Below are 13869 nucleotides of genomic sequence, written 5' to 3' on the forward strand. Positions count from 1 at the left end.
CTGCTCTTTTTCCCTTTTAGCTCCCAAATATAAGAAATCATCCTATCAAAACTTTTTACGCCAATGGTTTCATTTTCTTCCAAGTACATGGATTTTACTGAAACATTTTCTTAACAAAAAGACATTTATTCTCTCTCTGCCCCTCGCTCTTTCCACATGTTTATACAGGAGCATGAGGCAAGTGAGTCTATTTACATATAAAGCCTATATATTTACATCTCAGTGACAATGTACGTAGCTGCCCATGGGCTGAGCATGGAGTAGTGCAAAGACCAGACATGGTTTATCTAGAGACTTTGGGGCCTTTCTAGACATGTCAAGAAGAACAAAATGGTTTTTGACAATGGGGAAGGAAAAAAAAAAGCATGTTATGCTCTAAATCAACAATATGATTAAAACTAGAGCTGCGTTCGAGGCCTTGACCTCAGTTATTTTACCCTTTCCCTTGCAAGGAAGTACCCTTGGGCCATTGACTGATTCTCTATCGAATGGGTTACAGACCTCTGACATATCTGATTTCTGGCAGTGGCCCTGAACATAATTCTTTGTTTACAGGAGCCTCCGAGAAAGTTACATGAATATGTAGACGTTTTCTTTAAAAAAAAAAAAAAAAAATTAAAACCTAAAGCATTCCATTCCAATCAGCTTAGTAAAATGTGTTCTCCATGGGTGGATGGAGAGAGCAACTACAGGAATATGCCACACTAACTTACTTTTATTCTTATATATAGGGCAATTATATTCCAGTAATCTGCTGTGGATTACTAGCCTGTAATCAGACCAACAAAAGATAATGAAATCCTTGTTTTTGTAGTGCTCTTGAAGTTACTCATGAGTCTGTTCTATAAAATCTTGTAACGAATTAAATGGGCTGAGGCACTTTGGTAGTCATTTTTTGAAGACTGGTTTTAAAATAAGAAAAAAAGTCCCCACTGGTCAGCAGAACAAAACCAGCACGAGGAGCCCTGCTCTCCTCCTCTTTCTGCTGCGGTAACCTGCCTCCCCGGGGTCAATAGCAAAAACCCCAGGGCCGGGCAGTCCCGGGCTGCCAGGCAATTGCAGGTCCCCGTTGCCAACTTTTTAATGACGCGTTGGAGGTGCTTAGCCAAGGGGTGCAGCAGCTCACGTACCGAGCTCCCGCTTCCCGGTTGGATTTTCACCCTTCCATTAAGTGTCTTGCTGACGAAACTCCCAAAATGTCTCCGTCATAATCACCCGGGGGAGGGATTTTTCAGAAGCCAACCGTCACAGCAAGAAGCCATGTAAGCTCAGGTTGGAAAGCTGTGGAGGGACCTGCTGTGCTGCTCTGCTGCCTCTCACGCCTCAGAGCTTGCTGCAAACCCTGCCCTGAGCCAGTCTCCGGGAGAGACCTGCCCGAGGAGGCAGGTCCTGCCTGTGCAGGTCCTTCTTCCATCCTGCCTCTCGTGGCCTTCACAGTCAGTTCTTTTCGCACAATAAAAATATTGCTGGGATGGTGGTTTTCCTGAAAGGTGTTGTCTTGCCTCCTCCTCACCAGCAATGGTGGTATGACCTGGGCCTCCTGTCACCTGGCCTGAGCCACGTGTACTCAAAGGTACAGGAGCCTCCTCCAGCAAGTAAGGGGACGGACGGGTGGGTGTCCCCTGTCCTGGGAGATGCTCTCTGAGCTCCTGCTCTTTTGAAGGCTGTGGGAAGATTGTTAGCTCTGGGACAGCATCAACATTTGGGGCTGTCCAGCAAACATCTAGGAGGTGAGCGGGCATCAAAGATAAGAGTTTTCAGTAGGTTTAAATCCAAAAGTCCCTTAACTCTAGCCTCAAATTTTCGAAGTGCTATGGAGCTCGGTGCCATCTCATTGCCGTGTGCCGATGGGATCACCTGAAAACTCAACACTTGAAAATTCAGCACGAGAATCCCCAGGAAGCAGGAGAGCGCCCAGCTCATCTGACTGACCTGTGTCTGAGAGCTTACCTGGGACTTTCCAGCCAGCAGATTCACAATATATGGCAAGTATTAAAGGGCATTTGCTTTCACCTTTTTGAAAAACTGGTTAAAACTCTCTTAGAAAAAAATGCTTCTGGAAAAAAATGTGAGGTTAAAATTGAATGATGATGTTCTTACAGATGCTACTGAGTTGATTGAAACAGTGAAAGGCCTAGAAAGGACGACACTGACAATAATAAGAAAATAAAGATAAATGAGTTGCAATGATCCCACAGGTGGTATGAACTGATTTCACTGGAACTGCCCTGACTTGCATCAACTTAAGGATCTAGTCCTTAGCTTCACGCTACATGAAACTTTAGGTATTTTTTATTTACATTTTTTCCCCAGAAAATATATTTTAAAGTGCAATTTGGCAATGACTCAAGTAGGGACAGCACACTCAGGTTGGTCTTTTTGCCTGTTGTGGTTTTTTTATGTGGCCGTTACTCATGCAAATATTTGAAGTACATATTTAACCATACAAGATAGTGGTATCCACAACAGACAGGAGGTTTCTGTGGACTCCCACAACTCCTCTCTTTGTCAGCTTTGTTTTCAGGTTCATATTATGATGGCAGATGTTTTTTGTTTGGCCAAATGGTTAGGATTGCAACACAACATCCTCAGGGACCTGTTTTGTCATTTTTGCAGAGTCTCTCAGTGCTCCAGTACTGCTGTTGAAAAGGCAGGACATCTATGTATCTTTCATCAACTTTTGATCTCTAGTGTCCACAGATGGAGGAAAGAAATGGAAAACTAAACAGCCCCCTCATGCCATTAAAGGAGTTTCAGGCTTGGGCAGATGCACGCGGACACGTCCAACAGTCCAAGGGGACAGCAGTGGCTCAGCTTTGCCTGGAGGAGCTGGGGAACTGGCAGAGCCAGGATTCAGGGACTTTGCTGATCCCTCATGGAGGGGAAGCATCCTAATAAGCTGGCTGCTATTTTTTCAGAAGTACCAGCAGTGCAGGTTCTGTTGTTTCAAGTTTTGAAGATTCATTGATGATGACACTGTTTCACACTGTATGTGCTTTGGTAGGGATTTCACTGAGTTTCACTGAATTTTTAGAGTTGGAAGGGACCATAAAGATCATCTAGTCCAACTCCCCTGCCGAAGCAGGATTGCCCAGAGCATGTCAGAGCATGTTACTCAGGACTGCATCCAGGCGGGTCTTGAAAATCTCCAAAGAAGGGGACTCCACAACCTCCCTGGGCAGCCTGTTCCAGGGCTCTGTCACCCTCACCGTAAAGAAGTTTCTTCTCATATTTGAGTGGAACCTCCTATGTTCCAGCTTGTGCCCGTTGCCCCTCGTCCTCTCACTGGCAACCACTGAAAAGAGTCTGGCTCCCTCCTCCTTCAACCCACCCTTTAGATACTTACAAGTGTTGATGAGGTCTCCCCTCAGCCTTCTCTTCTCCAGGCTAGAGTCTCTCAGCCTTTCCTCATAAGGGAGATGCTCCAATCCTTGAATCATCCTCGTTGCCCTTCGCTGGACTCTTTCCAGTAGTTCCCTATCCCTCTTGAATTGGGGGGCCCAGAACTGGATGCAGTGTTCCAGTTGTGGCCTCACCAGTGCAGAGTAGAGGGGGAGAATGACTTCCCTCGACATACTAGCCACACTCTTCCCTATGCAGCCCAGGATTCTGTTGGCCTTCCTGGCCACAAGAGCACACTGCTTGCTCAGGGAGGAGAGACCAAGCCGGTGGCAGTTTCTGAATATTTGCAGGCAGCACCTTCACTCTTCCCATGCCCAAGGATACTGCTTTCCTAAGTGTTACTGCCTTCAAAAACTGATGTCTAGTAATTTTTCTTACACAGGTGCTGTTTCACTGTTCACCTGCTCTTGTTTTCACACCAGGCCACAAAGAGGTACTTTTGACTTACCCAGGATGTTGGAGCCAGTTTATCATCCTGAACAGGTGGAAGAGATCGTCACAAATTTTTAATCAGCCTTGAAAGTGGGTGTATTTGATCCAAGAACAAAAGGCATTCACCAACTGCTAAATCCAATCAACTGTGGGTGACTTTTAGCTTTCTTAATTGATTGACTGTGGCATTTCTATGAAGGAGCTATTCTGAAACCCAAGGAAGTCCACACAAGTGTTTCGATTCTGGGAATAACTTGTAAATTATGTATTAAACCCGTGTTTGAATTCATCAGTGCTGAGTATTACAAGCAAAATATACAGATGGATGCGCAAGAGCTGTGCTGGATTATAGTGGGTGGTTTTTTTTCTCTTGCTTAGTAACAAGTTAAGTGGTGAGAAGAATAAGTTTATGGATTGTTTGAAAAGAGTTTGAGGAGTTTTTCCTAGTAAAAAGTTACTGGTAGCATCTGGCAATGGAGTTTTCAAAAAGAAGCTCCTTTCATCCCAGCAAGGTACAAAATCTATCTGTATATGAAATTGCCTTGTATACACACATGTGCATGAAAAGAGCTTTGTTCTGGCTGACTGATGTGCTCCAGCACTTAGCACCGCTCCTCTGCTCTCCACCCCATCCAGCTACGTCCCTCTGGAGTGTTACTGCTGAGGGGCAGCTGCTGAAGTTCTGCTTGACATCGCACCGATGCCAAGTGTGCTGGTGTGCGAGAGCTTGCTCTGGGGGATGTGACCATCAGCTCACTATGTGCATGGGCTTGCCTGTCCCAGGACCACCCTTAGGAGACAATCCGGATATGCTTTTTAAGACCAGTGTCAGTTTTTCAAATATGTTCAATTACCTCTATTTGCACAACTGAAAATGAACCTGTCAAGTATGGAAGTTCCATTTCCACAGCGATGCTGCTGCTAGTGCGTGTTCTAGGGCAAGTCATTATTGTTTATTTTCAACACAATAAGACATCTCCAGCTGGAAATGAATGTGCACAATACATAGGGATGCTTTTGGTACAATACAGAGCAACCTTTCAAGTGGTGACTCAGATCCAAACAAAGGCACAAGCCCTTGTGCAGCAGGACTCACTCCTCATCCTCAGCTTTCAGACATGTCTGGTGATGGGCTGGGACCAGGCCTCTCATGGGATTGATGGAGAACATTTGAAAAAATGCTTCGAAACCTGTGGGAATCTTTGCCACAGGTGACCAGAGTCCCTGGGAGCAATCATCTTCCCCATAAAGCACAAACTTTTTCCTGGTTCAACCTCTTTTCTCTAGTAACAGTAAGAAATATCTCAGAAACATTTTAATAAAAAGAATAAACTCTTTGTTCTTATAAAAGAACAACTTTTAGGCAAGTCACACCAATCTGTCCCTGAGCTTGACTAGAAGAGTTTGGGTGGAACTGGTGACATATTAAAATGCTAGAGATTTGTTTGGTAAAATGCTTTCTCTGGGGTCACCTGTGCACAGGGGTAGTCTGGTTGAGAAGGAAAGCCAAATACACTGCTGACATTGTATCTTTTTGCTACCCTAAAGTCACCTACATTATTTTTGCTTCCATCTAAGGTAAATGCAACTGGTTGTCTTCAGCATGACTCCTGGATGGTGTATAAAACCACCAGTGGTCAATGTGTATCTAGTCTTTGCCAGCTGTGGAAATTATCCAAGGTGTATCCCAGCTGCTGGGCATCTCATTTAATTGCAAACCACAATTACAGTGCTCCCGTGCTCTTGGCTCCCCAGCTAGCCAGCAGCTGCTTGGAAGGGGAGAAGGAACTCACAAGGAGCCAGTTCCCTGAGGATACAAGGTCATTTTTTCCTCTTTGGGCTGGGTAGTGGGGCTGGAGCTGTTACGGTATCAGGCAATGCAAATGCTCCCTCTATGTGAATTGATTGTGGGAGTGGTGCGAGCCCCTCCTGACCAGAGTGGGCTTCCAAGCTCAGCCAGGGGTGTACCCGAGCCCTGTGAGTCTTGGGGCATCCTGAGGGATGGTGTTTCTGGGCTCAGAAGCTGGGGAGCAGCAGATCTGATGCCTCGGCTGGTGCTTTTGCTGTGGGTGTGTTTTGTATCATAGCAAGCCTTTAGCTTGTCATTTGCTGACCAAAGGGGTGGGGGAAAAGCAGCAAACAACAAACAAGTGTGGCTTAAATCAGAAACACCTGCAAAATCATGCTAAGTTTGTGTGCGTATGTATTTTAACTGAAAGCAGGGGCATACTGGGGTTTTTTTAGATTGTAGTTTTGCAGTTTGTTGAAAAACGATATGGTCCTCATTCCATCCTCCCAAAGTTAACTGTTGTCAAACACTGAGCCAACTGAAATAAGCTTTTGTTATTCACAGTGGAGGAAGAAAAGCTGAACAGAATTGGTTTGTGTTCCAGGAGCACATACGGCCAGTTCTGGGCCTGAGCTCAGATTTGTTTTGCATTGATCAAAGAAACCAGATAGAGCAATAAATAAAGCAAGGGCCTTGTCTGGACTGTCAGCGGAGTCGCTAGGTCTGCTTGGCAGGTTTTACCTGAAATTCTCCTCTCTCAAGAAACCTGCATGTTTTCATTTGAAAAATTACATTAACTGGTAATTACTCCACACACTGCTATCAGCAGTGCTGGTACTGGGTTCATTCGTCTGTGTTTAGGTCTTCGGTCCCTCGGTGCACTTATTCTTGATGCAGACAACCTCAAGTCAAAGTTTGTCTGATAAAGTCCTAGTTTATTGGGTTTTTTTATTGCTTGTTTCCTATGCTCATCCCAAGTTATTCATATATCCTATTCTCCGGCTCCCTTTTATGTCAGTTTTTTCCTTTTCCATCATTAAACCTCCCTCATCCCTCTCTCCCAAACTGCCACTGGTGAGGATTTTCCATTTGCCCAAGTCCTGAATGCACTGTGATTTCCTGGCAGCCCCGCTCTCATTACAGGACTGGAGAGGCTTGTGCTTGTCATAATTACACACATCCAGAGAGCATCACTACGGTATCTAATGCAAATATAAACATATTTCAGGAATAAATGAAAAGCAGCTCTGCTTAAATTACTGAGGAAATAAAGACAATGTGCTGTTGGGTACTGGAACACTTCCTCCCTTTGTTCACGGAGAAGCAGTTGTTAAACATCACGCATGTTCTTCTGTATGTGCTTCATGTTCTGAGGATGAATTTTCCCCTTGTGTGCGACTGAGAAGCTGTATGTGGTGTTGTCAACAGACACAGGGCTACCCGGGCATTTCCAAGGGCTCATGTAACCCAAACAGCTTCCTAGCACAGGACAAGTCACCAGATGATTTTTGTTACACTAAGTCTTATTTTCTTGGTGGAATATAAATCTTTTGTTCATCTACCCTTTTCTGTATTGGTTCTAATTTTTACTGACTGTTGAACAAACTTGTACCAACGCTAAGCCCTTTCTGCTTGTATTAAAAAGGGATTTCCATGGACTTAGCAGCTTACCTCTTTGAATCAGAATGACACGTTGGTTTATCTCATAATCTTTAATATCTCATTATCTGCAGGAACAGCACATGGAATCTTAAACTGAGCAACTGGAGGTCTTATTTGTGAATGAATTGTGTTTATTGTAAAGTCTGAGTCTGTGCATTGGGTTTGCATGGCAAGGTTTTGGTAGAAGGGGGGTTACAAGGATGTTTTTTGTGAGAAGCTGCTAGAAACTTCCCCTATGTCTGATAGAGCCAATGCCAGCCCGCTCTAGGACGGACCTCCTGCTGGCCAAGGCCAAGCCCATCAGTGACAGTGGCAGAACCTCTGTGATAACATATTTAAGGAGGGGGAAACAAAACCCGCAGAAAAAAAGCCAAAGAGAGCAGTGAAAGTACATGAGAGAAACAACCCTGCAGACATCAAGGTCAGTGAATAAGGAGGGGAGGAGGTGCTCCAGGCACTGGAGCAGAGATTCCCCTGCAGCCTGTGGTGAGGACCATGGTGAGGCAGGCTGTCCTCCTGCAGTCCATGGAGGTCCATGTTGGAGCAGATATCCTCCTGTGGCTCATGGAGGACCCCACACCAGAGCAGGTGGATGTGCCCAAAGGAGGCTGTGACCCTGTGGAGAGCCCATGCTGGAACAGGTTTGCTGGCCGTGGGGAACCCACACTGGAGCAGCCTATTCCTGAAGGACTGCACCCCATAGAAAGACCCATGCTACAGCAGTTCATGAAGAACTGCAGCCCGTGGGAAGGACTCATGCTGGAGAAGTTCATGGAAGACTGTCTCCCATGGGAGGGACACCATGCTGGAGCAGGGGAAGAGTGAGGAGTCCTCTCCCTGAGGAGGAAGGAGTGGCAGAGAAAATCTGTGATGAACTGACCACAGCCCCCGTTCCCCATTCCTCCTGTGTTGCTCAGGGGAAGTAGGTAGAGAAAGCAGGAGTGAAGTTGAGTCCAGGAAGAAAGGAGGGGTGGGGGGGAAGGTATTTTAAGATTTAGTTTTTATTTCTCATTATCCTCCTCTGAATTTGATTGGTAATAACTTGATTTTCCCCAAGTCAAGTCTGGTTTGCCTGTCATGGTAATTGCTGAATGATCTCTCCCTGTCCTTAATCTCTCCCCTGTCCAGCTGAGGTGGGGGGTTGGTAGAGCAGCTTCAGTGGGCACCTGGCACCCAGCCAGGGTCAACCCTCCACAGTTTGTGCAAAAAAAGCACGCCTCTTCCATCCGTAACTTCATGAACTAGCATTTATCCCCATAGATGAGGTTGAGTATTTACCTAGGGCGGTATCGAACCGGTGGGGTCAGGGCTGTGTTGCTTCATTTGTTTAATTTTGCAGCTTTTTTCTTTTCTCTTTGGGTTCAGTGCCATGTTCTGGGCCTTTGGTTCAAGTGAAACCCACTTAAAGCAGAGGCATTTCAGCTGCGTGCTCATTTGTAGATGGTATTTGATATATATGATGGTGTTCTTTTTGTTTATATATCATTTGTAAACCAAACCGGATTGTTTTAATGGATTTGCTGAAGAGCACAGCCAAGAATTCGGCTCATGAACTGTCCTCTTTGATTCATTGCTATTTGAAATTCAGTATGTGACTAGGCAACTGAATTGCATGGGATTTTTTTATGTTGGCTGAATCAATCAAACTTTCTCAGCAAGAAAATGTAATTTAAAAGAAAAATACACAAAACAGAAAAACACTGTTCATATTCTAAGGCCCAGATTTCTAGAAGTGTGAAGCAGCCTTAAAGATGGTTTAAGAAGTCAGCTGGGGTTTTCCTGGCATGAAATAGCACAGAGCTAGTACAGTTTGTCTTGCAGCACTTTGGTTCAGCCCAAGCCTCGTAAGCAGGTATAAATCTGTGCAGCCCTGATGAGTTAGGAGGTTGTCTTTGCTTCAGTCTGGGCTCCAGGCTGTGAAAAGTTTGTCTGAAAGTGGAAGGTGGCTGGGGCAGAGCTGCAGCCAGGCTGAGAAACAAAAAGGAAGCCAAGAAAGAGGAAGGGAAAAGGAGCAGAAGAACAACTTATAACACAAAAACATGGAAAAGAATGTGTTACAAAGATTTTCAAAATGGAGGATTTACTCATTTTTAGAGTTGCCATAATGAAAAGCGAACTCGCAAATTAACAGTGGTCACTCTGTTCTGATGAATTAAAACTACATAACTATATTTACTAATTATCAAAACAGAAGATAATCTAAGAACACGAAGTCTGTTGTGTGTTAAAGAGTTCAGAACGTAGACAGTCGACCCGAGAGATCCCTGGATGTGGCCTGTGATGTGGAGCGGATGTTTGTAATGCGTTGCATAAGTCCCTCCATGCACATCTCATTTGGGGCTGGCAGCCTGTGCTGTTATTCCACTTGATTTGTATATTTTAAAAGCCCCAGCTCCTTCCTCACTGAAGATGAGGAGATTACTTTTTATCTTTGTTTTAATTGGACATGAGTAAAGCAGATTCCTGAAAAAGCTAAAATCCAAACATTTTGCTTTCTATTACTTTTTAGAAAGCAAATATTTTTAAGGGTTCAGAGGGGTCTGCAAGTCAAGTGTCAGAACTGGGAAACAAGAAAAGGTGAGAGATGGAGGGTAAATCGTGTTGAAGAAGAATGGCAGAGTGCTGGCTGTGAAAAACAATAATGGGTAGTAGCGCTTTCTGGGTAGAATGAAAGGGCTGTGCCCTTGGCTGGTGTTAATTGGCCTAACTCCTCTAAACTTGGTAGAGGATTGATTCACAGCAGCTGTAATCCTCAACTTAAATCCCAGCCACGCTGGGGGTTTTATCATTGTCTTCAAAAGAAGAAAAATTTTAACCTGTGTGTTATTTTATTCAATCACCCACTGAATCTCTTCACAGCAAGAGAACTCTGCTCGGCCAGCGCTCCCCTGTGGGAGGGATGGGGTTCAGACTGCTTTGTGAACTAGAAATGTGGAACTAGCTTTGTGAAAAAAATGCCAAAAGCCTTCTGAACAAGTCTTTGTCTAATTTTAGTGGTTTATGGTTGTTTGTTTGTTTTTTTTTTTTTCACAGATATCATCCAAAACTGCTGAATTGCCAAATATTCAAATCCAAGCAGGTGAAAGTTTCAGGTTTTGGCTTGCTTCCTAAGAAGAGTTTGGGTTTAGGTCCAACCTATGGCAGTGAATAATGTGTTTTCACGTAGTCATGGTAGACAACTGAGCTACTGTTAACCTACAGGAGCACATTTTATTTTTAGTACATGGCACACATAGGAAGGAAATGTTGATCCTTGCTTATCGCAGGATAAGTTCAAGGAAGCCAAACACAACTGTAGGGTGTGAACCAGGCCAGCTGATTAGGGGTGATGAGATTTCATGACGAGAGTGACAAAAAAATACAGTCCCTAGCTGGACTAAATCTCCATCTGATGGAGTCAATGTGGCCCTTAGCTGTCCTTATGCACAATGATGTGATTTCAGAGCTGCCACAGGCCATTCAAACCCTAAGGGACAGGAAAACAGCATGAAGCTCCTGTTTTTGCATCTTTCATGGTTTTTCCACAGTTTGTAAATTTTGAACCATCAGAAAGTTGCATTTACGTTGTTATTCAGGCTTGTTTTTGCAGTTTCAAATATTGCCTCTTTTGTTTAATTATGTGGAGTTGTAACCTGTGTATACAAAATATTGACACATTCTTAATTATCTTACAGATGGTGAGTTTAGGATACTAAATTTGACTTCCCTTAGGAATAAACTGGGCTTTGAATGAAAGGCTGTGAATGAAATAGTGCAAGAAACATCAAAATCCCACTGTCAACACCATACAGATATACACAAAGACAAGACAAACTCCCCTCACAACACAGCAAACATCCATACACTAGTGCACGGGAAGTAGACATGGAAAAGCAGTATATACACGGCTCAAAGATGAGGATATTTATGGTAAGGACCGACTTGCTTGCTCCAAGTCTGTTTTCCTGAAAGTTGGTTGATTTTTTTGTTGTTGAAAAAAAATGACTGGATAAAAACAAGCCCTTTTTTTTTTTTTTTTTTTTTTTTTGTCTGTAGAAATGTGGTCTTCGTAGGTGCTGTTGTCAAAATGTCTAACTTCTGGGGATGTCCTGTTCAGAAGCTGATTTAAAATTAGAATGGCAGCTTTTGGCAGGACTTCATTTATTTATTTCTTGGAAATAAGCCAGTAGAGTAAGTGCTATGCCAGAATAGTGGTGTTTTAAGGGCTTTTGTAAGGCAAAAGATAATGGAGAATCTGTATTTTTTTTGCATTCTTCATGTTTTCTCTGTATTTTTTCTTCTGCTGGTGAAACTTTCACCTGAAATTTTCTCAGCTTCTACTTCATACAGTTGTGGTCTTCTCACCTTTACCTTTGGTTTCTGTTTTATTTTCCTGTTTTCCTGTACTGACTTTGTAACTAAATTTTTATTCCTTTCTTTGTCAGATTGATGCCAATCACTGTAGTATGAGAGTTATAATATTTCATTCTATGGTTGTTTTCTGTAATTGTATACCAAATACAGGCTGCTGTTTTATTTTATGGAAATGAACAGTGGTCCACAGCCATTGTTATCTGAAAACTCTATAGACTTCGTAATATTGGCAATGTTCTTGCAGAAGTGCTGTTAGCAGAGGGGAGGGTCAGACTCATGCCTCCAGCTGTAACTTTCCAGTTCTAGCCGCATTTGGGGGCAAGGGAAGTGCTGGGACTAGGCTCTAGCAGGAGAGTAATATGAATACTTATGGTGGGGAGAACTTGGTTGGGGGAACGTATGGAGGGTAGCTTTCTTTTGGTCAGCCTGCAATGAAAGACTGTTTTCTCTGTCAAGCTACACCTCTTCTCCTTAAGCTCTGAACTGCTTAGTCTGTTCTCAAACAGGCAACTGGTTTTCTGTTTGGATATTAAAATAAAAAATAATCAGAGGTGTCAAAATCATATATTCAGATTCCACATTTTTTCCTTTACGTGCATGGTCAAAGTCATAGCAACCCTAAGCTTGTGAATAGGTAGACCCCAAAGGTCTCTTTTATTTGCAAATTTTAACTGGGAATTTAATTTAGGAGTTATTATTGGGGGCTTTAGCTGTGAACCAGAAGTGTCTGAGCATCAGATTAACTTGGTATGGGGGTGGGAGGCATGAGGAGAGAGTAGTTATAACACCCGATCCTTCCTCTCTTCTGTCCTTCTGCCAAACTACCCATCTGCATGGGGCTAACTGCACTCTGTTAGAGAAGCAATTACTTAGGGTCTTTTTCTTGTAATTTAACATAAATGTGGGCAACTGCAGACTTTGCAAGCAACAATAAGATACAGTTCAGGCTACAAATGCAAAGAGTGGAAGCCATTCAATATCAAATTGCTACATACTTTAATAAGGGCATTTGAAGAGCTGGAGTCAAGAGGCTGTAACAGGAGAATAGCTGGGCACACTGATACTTCTCATAGCTCTCCTACTTAGCTGGCTCTCGAGAAATGGGTCACCAAATGCTGTGAAGGCTGCTGCAGCTATCAATGCTAGTAAATAGCTGAAGCCCATTTAATTCTGGCCAGCTTAGGGGAGTTAAAAATTCCATCACATCATGCCACGGCTTCCTCTTCGCGCTGCACAGGCACTCCATAAATCCACATGGCTCTCTCCCTCTTATCTGAATCGCAATGCAGTTATTAAACAAATTGTAAGTCTATTTCATATCCTTTTTAATACTTTGAAAACTGTACAATATAAGGCTTAATAAAAGTGGAATGCTCCAAAACTGCTCTTGGAACTGAAAATATGACTACATCAAAAGACTTTACAAGGGCAGGATTTTAATGGCTGAATAATACGCTGGAACGGAGCAGTAATTTCTTCTTGAATGCTGGGATGAATTATTTATGCTTTGACAACATTATGTGTCTCTAAAGCAGCTTTTAGTTATTCGCCTATTCGAGGACACAGCTGATCCTGCTGCCCGCTCTTGTAATTACATTAACCTCTTGACACTACATGACAAGCTTTTCCTGTGAACTGCGATCAATAGCCCATAACTGCTACCTATTTAATAGGGCCATGGTTACACTTCAGTTCAGATATAATTAGCTCTTTTCCCCCTTCCTCTTTTAACAGAGCATGGAAAAAACCCCATGTTGTTTAAATAAAAAAAATAAAATAATACACACGACAAGATAAAGGCTGTTAAGGAAAAGAATAAAAGCATTCAAATCACTGAATAGGCAAGTAATATGTTCCCTGAGTTTCTGTTCAGAAATGTGCAGCCCTTCCATTAGCCCACATCTGCATTTAAATGGAACTGGAAGCTATAGTGTATGAGGACTTGTAGGAATCAATTACAGAAGTGTTGGTACAGGTGGGCAAGGCTGTGACCTGATACAGTTGAAGCACACACTGGTAATGAGATAAACTAGGTTCATTTCTGTTCTGTTTTCCCCTAGCTTTGATAGAAGCATAGCATTTTGTTGCATACCATTGGAACTACTTTGTCTCCAGACAAATTTATATTCAGATAAATACATACAGGGTATGTACTGAAGAAGTTTGACTGATTGTGTTAACGCTTTTAAACGAGTAATGCTATCTTGCATTTCTTTCTAATAATTTTGCTG

The sequence above is a fragment of the Numenius arquata genome, chromosome 9 (assembly GCF_964106895.1).
Source record: "Numenius arquata chromosome 9, bNumArq3.hap1.1, whole genome shotgun sequence".
Lineage (NCBI taxonomy): Eukaryota > Metazoa > Chordata > Aves > Charadriiformes > Scolopacidae > Numenius > Numenius arquata.